This window comes from Talpa occidentalis, unplaced genomic scaffold (genome assembly GCF_014898055.3).
Source record: "Talpa occidentalis isolate TD23 unplaced genomic scaffold, MPIMG_talOcc4v2.1 talOcc4.10, whole genome shotgun sequence".
In the NCBI taxonomy this organism is placed as follows: domain Eukaryota; kingdom Metazoa; phylum Chordata; class Mammalia; order Eulipotyphla; family Talpidae; genus Talpa; species Talpa occidentalis.
The window spans coordinates 79514525-79529013 of record NW_023600993.1 but is presented as its reverse complement, the minus strand read 5'-3'; the positions used below and the strand labels follow the sequence as shown (position 1 = coordinate 79529013).

The following is a 14489-nucleotide window of genomic DNA, read 5'->3' as shown; positions in this document are numbered from 1 at the left end:
TTTAGTAGAAACCATGACTTCCAACAACCAATGAACTATACATATTATAGCCATAGGCATCTGAAATGATAAGACTATATTCTAAATTGTGTTTTTAAAAATCCCTGGAAAGACAATGAATGGCCAGATATTGATCAGGGACTTTGTAAGACCAGTCAAGCTTGGCTGGCAAAATTCCCAGATGTAAAGGCAGGTTGCTGGGTAGGTGTAGGGTAAGGAAAAATGTCAGGCTTTTCTGCCCTCCTGCCGTCAGGATAGATGATGGATCCTTGCGGTCCTGAATGCATGCCTGATGGCGGGCACCTGGAGTAGGGTGTGGGCGTAGGTAGATGGGATTCACCTGGGCTAAGACTGTGCTTTTAAGGGTGGCATCACGGGGATGCCGGTAGAAGCCGAAAGAGAAGCCGAGAGAGAAACAGAGATCACTGGAGAGCCCAGACAAAGTGAGGATTTGCTGGGGGCTGGGAGGACTGCCAGCCTCCCAGCCCCCCAGCACCCTTTCCTGCTGTGTACCGGGTAAATCCCAATAAAATCCTGCAAAAACCACTGAGGGCTCTGACTCCTCCTTTACCTGGCCTGCTGGATATTAGAAAACCCGCCCGTGTCCTGTCCTGACCCTACAATTGGCGTAAGTCGGCAAGATGATCCATGCAGACGGGTATGGAGCCCTCCGAAGACCTGGAGGGACCAAGGAGTTGTAACAGACTGTTTTTGCCTGTGACAACGCTGGAGGCGCCATGGTGGCACAGAAGGTGGACACCGTCCGGGAGCTACAGGACGAGACCTTAGCTGGAGGAGGAGACGCCAGAGAGGACCAGCCAACGACACCCGAAAAGACCAGCCAACGACCCCTGAGGCAGCAAGAATCATCGGGGAAGAGAGGATCATGATTCGGCGCTCGCCAGTGCTGATGCAGGGAGAGGCTAACAGACTTGGACTAATGGGCTTGGACTGACAATCCCGCCAGAAGGCGGAGGACCTTGGCAGGTTATGTTTTCTTTTTTGAGAATCTGGGGGTGGCCAGTGGGCCTTGATGGCCAAAAGCAGCCTGTGTATGCCCAGCAGCCAGGCAAAAGAGAAAAGCCAACTGAGAAGGCAAAAGTGGTACTGATCTAAGTTGAGAAGCCCTGAGCGGCTGTTATGCAGCCTAAGTATGCTGAAGACCTGTGAGTCTCTTAAAATCACCTTTGGGTGATGCCCTGCTCACTCTTGAGTGAGGGTGAGGAGCTGAGGAACCCGTCCTTGGGGGATGAGTGGGGAACGTGGCTTGGGGTGGAGCCCAAGCCAAATGTAGAGTTTGTATCCAAGGATCCCCGACCCATGTGCTTGTGCAGTGGGTTGGCCTGAGTGCAGGGGTCTGCGAGTCGCATTGGTGGCTATGAAAGCTGAATGTTGGAGCAACTGCAGACAGAAACCTGAGGGTTGGCGATTACCCCCAATAGTATAGAATCGCCAGTCCAAGAGTGAGTGCATCCTGGGGGTGGATGTGGTGTGTGACTTGTAGCCGAGACTACAGCCAGAGAAGGCCAGGAAGCCTGACGACTCCTGGTGTGTTACAGTAGATGCCGTGAGTGGTTCCCCTCCCTCGTAGGAGCAGTGCCTTCAGCAGCAGATTTGGTGGCTCATCTGCCGGTACCAATAATTGTCTTTTGCCACTAGGTAGGGGCTCTGCCTGGACTTATTTGTGTTCTGTTGTATTTTGTTATATTGTGATGTATTTGCTTTTGTGGGCCATGGCTGCATTGTTTATGTTTGCTAAGAAAATTGTATATATGAAGACTATATGGCAGAAAACCCTGAGGGGGTGGACTGTAGGGTAAGGAAAAATGTCAGGCTTTTCTGCCTCCCTCAGGATAGATGACGGAACCCTGCAGTCCTGAATGCATGCCTGATGGCGGGCACCTGGAGTAGGGTGTGGGCATAGGTAGATGGGATTCACCTGGGCTGAGACTGTGCTTTTTAAGGGAGGCATCACGGGGACACCAGTAGAAGCCGAAAGAGAAGCCGAGAGAGAAGCAGAGATCACCGGAGAGCCCAGATAAAGTGAGGATTTGCTGGGGGCTGGGAGGACTGCCAGCACCCCTGCCTGCTGTGTACCGGGTAAATCCCAGTAAAAGACCTGCAAAAACCACTGAGGACTCTGACTCCTCCTTTACCCGACATGCTGGATATTAGAAAACCTGCCGGTGTCCTGTCCTGACCCTACAGCAGGTAATCCCATAAATGCCTCCTACAAACATCAGTGATTTACATTATTCAATCAGTAAGAAAAGCTCAGACTAGACATACTTCATAGACAAACTCTTATTGAAGAAGAAAGAATTTAATTTAGAGTCCACAGTCACTGTTTTTGGCATTTTTCATGAGTGGTCTGGATCTTATTATTAACTTACCTTTCCGGTTTAGTTAAGCAGGAAACCTAGCAAGCTGTGATTGCCTTTATCTGTTCCAGGCCAAATATCTCTGGTGCTTAGATGCTTTGGCTTGCCTGTTATTTGTTTATAAGATCTCTTTATTGACATATAACTAACATACAGGTAGAAAAGTGCAAAAATCATTGGATTTTAATAAAGTGAGTGCCAGGTGACCTGATAATGAAATAGGATATTCTCAGCACCTCAGAGCCCCCCTTTTGCCCCTTCCAGTCACTATTCATTCCCTATGGGTATTCCCCTCCTGATTTTTTATATCATTGTAGGGTAAATAAAGTTATCAGTCTTTTCTGCCCTCCCACCATTAGGATTGATGATGGAACCCTGTGGTCCTGAATGCATGCCTGATGGCAGGCACCTGCAGTGGGGTGTGGGCATGCATAGGTGGGTGCACCTGGGCTGATAGACTGGGCTCATAAGGGTGGCGTCACGGGGATGCCAGCCGAGCGTGAAAGAGAGTAGAGCAAAAAGAGCAGAACGAAAGGAACAGCAGAACAACAGGAGAAACAAGAAGAGAGAGCAGGGACCACTAGAGAACGCAAGAGAGCCCAGAAAGAGTAAAGACTCGCCTGGGGCTGGGAGGCCTGCCAGCCTCCCACCTCCCCCAGGACCCCTGCCTGCCTGCCGTGTACCTGGTAAATCCCAATAAAAGCCTGCAAAAGCCACCGTGGGCTCCAGGACTCTCTCCTTTACCCATCTGCTCAGGTCATAGAGATCCTGCCCTGTGCCTTCCTGGTGCTACAATCTAATTTTGTCTCTTAATGTCTTGATATTTGTACAGGAAAAGCTGGTTGTGGTGAGCAGTTATGCTAGATATAACTAAGAACATTTTTAGGTTGATGCTTCCTTCCAAGTCCTGAAATTTTGCTGTTCTTCCCCTCCCCCTCCCAGAGCATAGAAGAAAGGCCTTCCAGCTCAAAGAACTACATCACCCTCAAGGCTGCTGGTAATTATGTAATGATATAAACTGATAGGACACAAGGTTTTTTTTTCAGTAGCCAGGCTTTTCCTTTTGGTTTTGTTTTTGTGTTGTTGACTTTTTTTCCAACTATGAACCTCAGTAACATTTTTTTTTTTTTTAATGAGAGTCCTGCAGGGAACAACCTATTTAGACCAAACCTAATTGGACAAGACAGTGTTTAATCTTTTATTTGTGTGTCTGTAATGGAGATAGCTCTTCTGATAAAGGTAACAGATGCAGACTTAAGTGCACTTGTGTCCTGCAACAGAGCAGGGCTGGGAGATGTCAGACTCCCAGGCAGGGTTTTCCTGGACTCATTTTGAATTGATGAGAGAAGCACTTAGTTCAGACAAGCGGCAGCATTCTACAAGAGTTTCTATGGAAACTAACTATGTCAGATGAGATCAACGGCTGAGTGCTGTTCCTCTAAAAGAGACTTAGGTTATATGGTTTTGGATAAAACTTGGCCTAGAAGAAACAAAAAAACAAGATCCTTTCTTTCAGGGGAAAGAACTATGGAAATGGTTTATTTCCCAACAGCAAACGGATTGTTCTTATTACGATTGTCTTATGCATCTCAGGCAGCTTTTATTCTAGTAACTGCCCCAAATCATTCCTCAATGATATATTTACTGTGCCACCAAAAATATAGAATGCGAAATAATGGGCCACTCTCGCATACATCTTGAGAGTGTATGATTGAAAAAAAAAAAAAAAAAACAAAAGAACTTTAAAACACAATATTTTCTGTACTACATGCTTTATTTTCCCCTGCTTTTCCCCACTGTGCCCTCATAACCTTTATTAGCTCCATCTGCTTAGGGATCATATTTCTAACCCTGACCTTGACCACCCTATGCAATTATGTTTTGCAGCAAACAACCTATGAAGCCATTTGGGTAGCCTAATTTTTAGCTCTCAGAAATGCTTACATTTTTACTGAACTGAATTTGAATTTACCAGAATTCACTTAAACAGAATGGGTTTGCATAGCTACCTTGCAATTTAGAGTTAATAAGGATCTCCCCTAATTCAGATCAGCTGCTATTGCTAACCATGAATTCATTTACTCATCAAATGCTCATTGAGCCCTTTCTATTTATAATGCATTCTGCCAGATATTGTCATCTACAAACATAAGTCAGACACAGAATATGCCTTCCTACAGCTTGTAGGCTCCAGAAGTTAAGTAATGCAAATAAGCAATTACAAATCAGGGTAGGAAGTTCTAAGGTATGTAAATAAAGAAAAGACTGCCAAACATCTGTTCTGGATCTTGAGGATAGAAGGGTTTGAGTAGAAGATAATGGAGGTAGGAAAGGTTAACTAGGGATACAAGAAAAAGGGACTGCAGCATAAGACATCAAAGGGAAATTATGGGCAAAAGGAATGATAATGACTAAAGTAAGGAGACTGAATGTTTGAACTTTTGGGAAGTTTGGACTTTTTCCTGTAAGAACTTGTAACTTATTATCTTCGGGAACTTGCATCATCACCTTGGGAGTTCGTTAGAAATGCAGAATCTCAGACCCCACCCCATTTTCTGCCTTACAATTTCTGGAATAAGATTTAGTAGTTTGATACGTAACCTGGCAGAGAATATACCCTGATCACAAAGGTGGTTTTCCCAGGGCAAGGCTTATCCATTGCACTCCAGGTGTGCTGACCCCTGTGATTTCCCCAAATGTGGGAAACTCGACTGCATAATTTGTGGTAGTGGGGGATTGTGTTTACATTCTTCCCTAAAAAAAAAAAAAAAAAAAAAGATTTAGGGCCTCCCAGGTGGCCCAGCAGTTGAGCGCTGGGCTGCGAAGCTGCCCGCAGCCTCTGCAGTGCTGGTTCAATCCCCAGCCGCCCGGCGAGGGTCCCACATGGCGCACAGACCTCTCCTGCCGCGCTCGCTGCTCCCCTCAACATTGTGTTTCGTCAGTCTGCCTCTTCTGCTCCTTGCTCTAGCTCTGGTGAATTCTCTCACCCTCCCATGCTTCTGACTGTACCCTGTGTTTGTATAAATAAATAAATTAATTAAAAAAAAAGATTTAGTAGTTTGAGTTTTCACAAACCCTCCAGGCTCATGCACACTTAAGTTTGAGACGCTCCACATCATACCACAGCTCTGGAGAACACAAACCTAGGAGCATTGCCAAAGTTTGTTCAATTAGTTGTTTTAATAGTTTATTGAAAAGTGAAATACTGAATTAAACAAAGCCAGACACTTCTCTTTACCATGGGACTCCCAGAACCCAAAGTATTCTGATGTAGATAATGAATCTCCCAATGGGAGTTACAGTATGCGGTATTTTCCATGGGCTTCTTTCTGTTCTCAGTATTTATATAAGAATTTATGGAGGCATTCATATTGCTTGCAACACTCTTCAGACACACTGCTGTGGGCCATGATGAATAGCATGTGGAAGTGTGCATGTTGAAACAGTTGGGTTAGTTGGAGGGTAGGAAAGTAGGAGGGCTTCAGGCAGGGGCTGGGGATTGTGGAAAGAGGAAACAGTGAGCTTGCACTGCAATAAGGGGCCTCCTGAAGGAGTCTAGGTGAAGCTCAAGAACAGATGGATTAGAATGGTGATGACGGGAGGCGTGGGGGTGCTGAGCGTGTAGGAAGAACTTGGAGCTTCTGAATGTAGCACCAGCATACATTATTTTTACCTTCAACTGTGAAAGCATTCTACTGTCACTTCACTACAAGCAAACAGCTCCTGGCCCACAAAAGTTTCCAAAAAATAGGACTAGTCCTGTTCTAACAGCTGGAGGGTCCACCAGGTAGATACTGTGGCTGCTGTGTATGCACCTTGGAGGAGGAAGTGAACTTGACACCTAGTTTGTATGTGGCACAGTTGTCCTTTGGGGCAGAGTAGGAGTACAGGAAACAGCGTGATCTTGGATTCCCAGCTGCATCCTTACCATCCAGTCCTTTTTACAGATGACTCTGTCGCTGGGCAACACCACATTTCTGGGTGCTGCCTTGACCGCTTTTGATACCACAATACCTGTCTCCCTGACTTTCCAGGGCAAAAGAAAAGTGGAAGCGATCAGCAGGTCCTCATTATTGAGGCTTTTAGTGCAGCTTGCCATGCTATAAGTGATGGTGCTCAAAGCAATCAGATTATATTCGAAAGCCTTTCTGATTTATCTCAAAAAATATCCTCCAGTGCCTGTGGATTGCCAACTGGGTCATCGATGTTGAATATTTATTCAGTTGGGAAAGTATAACATGTTAGATTTATTTTTAATGAAAGTAATGTATGCATGTGTTGCAAAAGAAAAATAGTGGAGAAAGACAGACTGAAATGGGTCCTTTCCTGTACCTCCACCCAATTCCTTGGAGACAATCACTGTAAACACATGTTTTCAAATGTCCTGCTGGTTGCTTTTTTATAAAATAAATCCCTCAGTACTCAGTTGATCAGTTTTGGATATTAATTATTGACTAATTTATTGAATAAGGAGTTAACTCATATATATGACATCTTTGGTTGTTTTATTTTACTTGTTTTTTTTTTTTTTAATCACATGACTATGTATAGTTCTTCTGTTAATGCCCTGTGCAAGCATTCTTGAATCTCTCTGCTTTATTCCTTTGAAAGTCTCTTTCTACTCCCACACCATGTAAGGTGGTAATCTTTAATCCACTGTCCTCTGCAACTTTCTTTTACTCCCACTGCTTTTGCATTGGCAGATATTAAAGCATTTTCTCTGTTCTTTTTTTCACCTCTTGTATCATGATAGTTTTCCCATGCTGTTATGTAGTCATCACAAACTGGATTTTAATGGATGTCTCATAATTTCCCTAACCATATTATATCCCTCTTCACCGTCTGCTGTTTTCCCTTCCATTATCTATGTAGCACCAGTTCATTGTAAATAACTTTATAGCCTTAGTTTTTTAGCATTTGCTTTTTTATGTAACCATTTTAAATCTGTGCTATGTCTAAGTTTGATTCTTTTCCCCCTCTTCTGTGCCAGCTAGCTGCCAGCCATGCTGACTTTAAGCCCCTCCTGCCACATTCTGGACTGAAAGGGTTCCCTGCCTTTATCTTAGCATTTTTGGGCCTGCTTCTTTTTATAGCTTCTAATCTTGTTTGCTGCTGACACTTTCTGTTCTTTTTAGTTATCAGTGAATTCTCTTCGTTATTCATTTACTTTTCTTGGGGGAGCTCTAGAGAGTCTAGAGGGAAAAGGAGAAATGGAAGGAGAGGAGACAAACATGAGTTTAGTCCCAAAGACCTAGCATGTAAGTTACACTTGGTCTTCTGCTCCAGTGGCCCAGCTACATACACATCAGACCTGCTACTGCATTTCCTGTGTTAGCAAAGAATTCACTTCTTTGAGTCACAGAAATCTTATCTAGTCCATTGAGTTATTTGCATTTCTTCTTCCTTTTTCCTCCTTTTCTTAAGGTTATGAAATGAAAGGTGATACCTGTGGAAGAAATATTTAGTCATAGTTTTCTTTGAAATATTAGCAAAATGAGAAGTACATTAAAAATAAGTAGAAAGAAGTTTCCAGTGGGATTAGTTTTAGTGTATAACCACAGAGGAACAAGGAATGGCTCACTTCGTAGGGGAAGGCTTCTCTGATTTCTTTGATACTGGTAATGATTTTATGGGCAGGGTAAATACTGATTCCTTTCTTCCCTTGTCTCTATTTATCTTGCCCATTCATACACCTCCCTTGAATGTCTCAGAAAAGTAGGGATTGGCAAATCAGTCTGTCAGTCACTGTTATTCATCTCATGGCAAAACAGTACCACGCCCAAAAGCCTATCAGAGAAACCAGTGTGCCAAAAGCAGAATGGAGACAAAATTGGCCAAGCATAGAAGAAAGGAAATGAAAGAACTGTGATTAGTGTTGACCAACACTGAGTATGATTGTCTAATTTAGGCTACTTCTGCCATGAGTCAGCAGATACATTCCAGGACTAGAACCATTGGCAATGGGAGACTTAAGCCAAGGGCATACCCAGAGATGCCAAAGTGAGCACAGCCCCTTCCCTAGAGAGCAGCGAGGACTTTTGACAAAGTCTTCAGGATCAGAGTTGAGCTCACGCGTGACCAGAACATTAGGCACTTTATCAGTTACCTGTAACCGTAGTCACGCTGCATAATCATCCGCCCAGGACCTCCATAATAATAAACTTGTTTTTGGTCACAAATGTATAAACTAGCTGGGCATTTTTTACTTTCTCATGAATTTATTATCAGCTAGTGTCAGCTGGGGGCTGGCCAATCACTAATGACCCCCCTTGAGATGACTCAGCTCTGTTCCTGTGGTCTCTCGTGTGCTGTCAGGATGGATTGACTTGTTCATGGCAGCTGAGCAAGGCATCCAGAGAAGGAACATAAATGTGCAAAGCTCTTCAGAAACCTAGTTTTAGAACTGGCACATGCCCCTTCTGCTTTATTCTTTTGGCCAAAACAAGTCCCAAGGCCAACCCCAGAATCAGAATGGAAAGAAACTTCAAAGTTATGGGGCAAAGGAAAGGAATACACTGAGCTGTTAATTGCAGGCATCAAACAATTTGTCACAAACTCTTGTACTAAATATTGTGCCTGGAAGACAGGGCGATTGTTTGGTTAGACTTATGGGTCCGGGAGACCCACCAGAGCTCACCAGTTGGAGAAAGTCAGAACATAAAACATGAACAGTCATTAAGGGGAGATTAATTTTTACAAATGGGAATTGGAATGGGCCCCCCTTCATGCTGCTCCCTGAGGACAAAAAACAAGCTCTCTCGGGAAAATGAAAATAAAGGGATGACTCATGGGTCCTTTGACAAGCTTGCCTCAGGATGATAATTCATTTAGCCTTAAAAAGACCCTTTATGTCTGGGGCTTATTATCCAATATGAACAGCGCTGGGCCTTCTGATGTTGAGGCACTTTCTGATTCCTAGTAGCATTGAGGTTGGGACTTGAGTGCTTATTGAGACTCTCATGCTCTTCCTGGGGCCTCATGCAGTTTAGCTGAGACTTTTATAGATTTGGAGTTACATTTCCAGATATCCTCCCTAATTCGGGAAAGTTGAGTAGCAGTCCTCAGTGTGTGGTCCCTAGCTTAGCAGCCTCTGCATCATGTGGCAACCTGAGAGAAATGCACATCCCCCAAGCCAGATCCACTGAACCTGGCACTCTGGGCTGGGGACCCAGTAGTCTATATTGTAACAGTTTTCCAGGTAATTCTACCTCATGTCCAAGTTTGAGACAGCTGAATTAGAGAATTGGGTGTGGTTTTATCAGATTTGGAAGAGCCAAGTTTACCAAATAAAAATATAGGGCATTCAGCCATATTTGAATCCCAATTCACTAACCAGTTATTTTTCAGTATTATAAATATGCTCCATGGAATGTTTGTATAAGGCCGACTTATGCTAAGACATTATTTGTTATTGATCTGAAAATCAAATTGAACTGGATGTGCTGTGTTTTATCCGGCGATCCTAAAATAGGAATAAAAAAAAATGCTAGAAGAAAGAGGAATAAAAAAAAATGCTAGAAGAAAGATCATTAACAAGTTAGGAATTCTAGAAAGAAGGTTAATGAAATTGACTTAGTGAACCCAGAGGGGAGGACACTGGTGGGATGAAGAATTTGGAGGATTTTATTTAAAGGTAGTGCTGCTGATCTGTTCTTTATGGTTGCTCAAATTAACCCAGAAGAAATTGCTTTTAGGAAGAGGCAAGACTTCCTGTCAATAAATGACTTCAGTAGGGGGTTCTGAGTGATTTTGTGACTCTCAACGGTAGTCAGAAGCATTTGGAAATTTCATGTGATTGCAGTGCAGCCAGTCCTCCAACCTGTGTTTGTGAAGGAACAGTTTAGAGAAGCATTAACCAACAGGGGGCTGGACCAGATCATTTCTCACGGTCCTTTATGATTTCGCTAAGACTGTCTTTGCATGTTTTACAAAAAGTTCAGTCTTGATTGTTTTTTGAATTTGAACTTATAAGGAAGGTGGGGTTTTCAGAACATAGATATGAAAGAGTGGCAGGAAAGCAGAGTTGTTAAGAGGATGCTTAGAACCAGACTATGCCAGGGTCACTTCCTAACTGTGCAACCTTACACAAGTTACTTTGTGCCTCAGTTTTCTCAATTATAAAATGGGAATAATTATGAATTAATATATGCATACATATAATTAATGATTATTATAATCATGGCTTGTTGTGAGTCTTAATTAAGTTTATTTATGTAAAGCATAAGAAATGTGCATGGAACATAGCGAGTCCTACTTAAATTTTATTTTATGCTGTTAAAGACTTGAATGTCTCTGTATTCTGGACAGAGGATATTTTAGCCTAAAGCTGGTGCAGAATGGTCAGTACATTGTCATGGGTAGAAGAGGAATTGTCCCTGGTGAGCAGCGATGTCTTGTTTTTCTCTGTGACCCCTCCTGTTGAGGTGTCAGCTTAGGCTGTCAGGGAAGGAATTCTGTGGTATCACTGCATCTTAGTCATGATTCATTTCTCTTTCTTTACCCAGATGAACTTTCCCACATCTTCCAGAAACCCCTAAGAGAATTAGGTTTCATTTCCCATTGCAAGTTGAATTCAATTAGAAAGCGGTAAAAAAAAATGCCATATAATGTCACAGAGAACATAATGACATTTCCAAAATATTTTTGAGAAACTTGAACTCTAAATTGTTTAGTTCTGCCCATAAGGACAAAGAGTTAGTCATGGAAAAATTTTAATCTGACGACTTGCTTTTGTCGGAATTATGGATCCAATTGAGATTAGTTACTTTTAGAAGCTTAGTTTTGGAAAGAAGATCAGTTGATCTTCTTTCTTAACTCCAGAAGGAAAAAACACATAGGTAATACGAGTCACACACATGGCATAAATTCAGTCTACATGTTCTTGAAGCACAAGATGATAATCACTAAATTCTGTTGAAAGAAGTTTTATAAGTCTACTTAGAATTCTACTGTATTTACTTGATGATCAATAAAATAAGGAGTATCTAGGTAGAGTTAAACATTTTTTGTTGTTGCTTTACTGAAAAATTTAAATTTGATCTTTAAGAAATTCCCTATGCATATGCAAAATCACATGCACTCGGTCTTGCTGTTTTTGAATTCTGACAGTAATGATACCAGTTGCTATTTTTCTTTCAATAAGGAAAATGCACTAAAGTACTTATAACAGTTGTTATTCTTGAGCCTGTGGGTGCGTTGGGCAGTTCTGAGGAAGGGGTTCAGGTTTGGTTGATCTCAGCTGGCCTCACGCATGTGTCTGCCTCAGATGATGTGTCAGCTGGTGCCTTTATGGTCAAGGACTGCCTCCCCCACACCTCTGGGAGCTGACCAGCTGTAAACTGAGGATGGGGTTCTGAACCACATTTCTCTCATCATCTGGAAGGGTAGCACAGGCCTGTTCACATGGTAGAGAAGGAGAGGAGGGAAAGGGAAGAGAAGAGAGGAAAGGTAGGAATTCAAGGTCATCAGAACTTGCCGCACAAGAATAGTTTCTTCATGTGCGTAATTCACTGGATGAAGAACATGATCCACATAAGAGTTATTAGAATTTTTCTCAATATAAATTAATGTTTTAACAATACGAACATCTTCAGTGTCTTGGCTTTTTAAACATGAATCAGTTCCTTGAAGCTTTATGAACTCTCTACATCCTGCCCTCTCATATCCAAACTCACAGACTCTGGGAAGTATTAGCCACATTGTGTGGGAGATGCCCTGGGGGTCTGCCAATTTGTACCCACCAGCCTTCCTCAAGTTCTAAGAGCTGCTTGGCTCTAATGTGCAGCTTTTCCATGAAGTACATTTAAGAGCAGAGGAAAGGGAATGATTTCCCCAAGATGTTCAGGAAGCCAAGATTTTCTGCCAGGTGTTATCTTTAGACTGTATGTGAGTTACATATTCTTCTCCATGATGTGTTTATGTAGTAATACATATATATAAAAAGTCTTATCTCTGTTCCATATCCGAGAAGTGTCATTTTGAGAGTATGAACATATATTATTCTTACCATAGTTCTGTAATATAGGCAGATGTCTTTTTCCTGTCTTGCAGGTGAGGAACTTGGCTTGTAGACTCTAAGTGTCTTGTCCACCTGATATCACACAACTGGTATGTATGTACACAGCAGAGTCATTGATTTGAATCTAGATTGCTTCCCCTCAAACTCTGTCCTTCTGATAGTTTAGTACAACACAGACTGCATTTTCTCAGGTAGTGTAGCTTGTAGGCCTTGATGTTCTCTGTTATCTCATGATCTAAGTAATGCAGCATTTCATGAAATGTGTTCCATGGCATATTATTCTCTGTGAAAAGAAAGTATCTTGTAATCAAGTCTGTAATGAACAATACTTACAAAATCAAAGCATTTCTAAAGCACCTCTGACTCTAGATAGTTATGACTATGCATGCAAACTTCAACAGCGGAGAATGTGTAATAACTTCTTTTACCCCAGCATTTTCCAAACTCACTTGCCTTCTGCCTTTTTGTTTCCATAATAACTATTAGCTTTTTGCAAAGGGAACAGATTCTTAGATCCTGGACCCCCCCAGCCAGTCAGTCATGAGCATGAGCCACTGTGTGCAAATGGAGCTGTTGATAATGGAAAGAGGTTGAGGTTGGCTTCACCTTCTTTGTCCATTGGGCCTGCTTTTAGTTCTCAATGTCATTTAATTAAGTACTAGAGTATTAATTTTGGTTTGAGCACTTGCTAATGAAAGTGTGGTCATATATCATAGATTATTGCTACATATATATCACTTGGGATCTTATTAGAAATTCAGAATTTTACATCCCATCCTAAACTGGCAGTAAGAGAATCTGCATTTTAAAAATAGCCTCAGGTATACATTTTCATAGTAAAATATAAGACGCACTGGTATCTCATAAGGACTTTTTTTTCCAGAAGTGCAATTAACTATTTTGATTTACAGTTGGGGTCTTGCTTCCTCATGGTGATAAGATGGCTGCTAGAGCTCGATGCATTTTGTACTCTCCAAGCTGCATTTAAATATAGCTGGAAAGAGGCAAGGGCACAGGAGTGTTTTCTTATGTGACTTTTGTTTATCACTTAGTAATAATTTCTCTCTCTGAAAGCCTCTCACAGGCTTCCCCTTAGCGTTCATTTGTTAGCTCTTGGTTACATACCTACCTATTAGAACAATTACAGGCAAGATGGAAAAAGAAAAGTTTCAATTGCTTCTGGTCTTGACCAAAGGAAATAAATGCTAGCCACAACTATAATAAATTTTTTTCTAGAAACCACATTTTTTTTTAAAAATGGTGAAATTACTTTTAATTACATATTTTATTTAGCCCAGTATTTCTAGACTATTATAATTTTCACATGTGATCAATACATAAAAATTGCCAGTGAGGTATTTTATCTTCTTTATTTCATATTAAGTCTTTGAAAGCAAATATTTGTTTTTTACTTACACAAAATTTTAATTCAGTGGCTACATTTTCATGAGAAATACTTGATCTATATTTAGATCTTATAAAAGTCACAAAAAAGAAAAAATATCTGTATATCTAAATATAATTAGATATATCTAAATATATCTAAATATAAATATAATCTAAATGTAATTAGGTGTTTTCTAATACTCAAACCAAGTTTCAGATTCCAAAATTTAAATCAATAAAAATTCAGTTCCTCGGGGTCACTAGTCATGTTTCATGTGCTTAGTAGCCCTGTGTACACAGTTACTGTGCTAATGGACAATGCAGGACTGTGTCTCACTACTCAAGGTGACGTTCCTGCACCAGCAGTAACACCATCATTGAGAACTACTGATTCTACTTCCCTGGTGGCACATGGGTTATGTCTCAGCACTATCAAGCTATTCCCAGCCACTGTAGCATGAGTTGGATCCCCAGCTAGGGAACTAACTCACATGGCACAGCAGACAGACCTCTCCTGACTCACCCGCTGCTCCCCTCAGCAGTATATTTCAGTAGATCTGCCTGTTCTGCTCCCCACTCTATCTCTGGTGAATCCTCTCACCCCGCCACTTCTGGCGTACACCCCAGTTCTTGTGCGCATAAATAAATAATTAATTAAATCTTTAATAAGAAATAAGAACTACTGAATCTTGAGACCCACTCAA

General features: G+C 41.8%; 1 protein-coding gene and 1 non-coding gene across 6 annotated transcripts in view; both read left to right on the top strand.

Moving 5' to 3' along the window:
* Positions 1-14489, top strand: part of PLCB4 (phospholipase C beta 4) — a 379157-nt gene that overhangs the window by 162671 nt on the left and 201997 nt on the right. For 4 of the 5 annotated variants that reach the window (XM_054696412.1, XM_054696400.1, XM_054696404.1 and 1 more), the window contains one exon: positions 12432-12488. The exons of the other annotated variant lie outside the window; for it this stretch is intronic. The gene's annotated coding sequence lies outside the window, so the exon portion shown is untranslated. The remainder of the gene's footprint in view (positions 1-12431; positions 12489-14489) is intronic. 5 annotated transcript variants of the gene reach the window in all.
* Positions 4974-5138, top strand: LOC119237749 (U1 spliceosomal RNA). Its single transcript, XR_005123395.1, has one exon. It is a non-coding gene; the product is annotated as a U1 spliceosomal RNA (small nuclear RNA).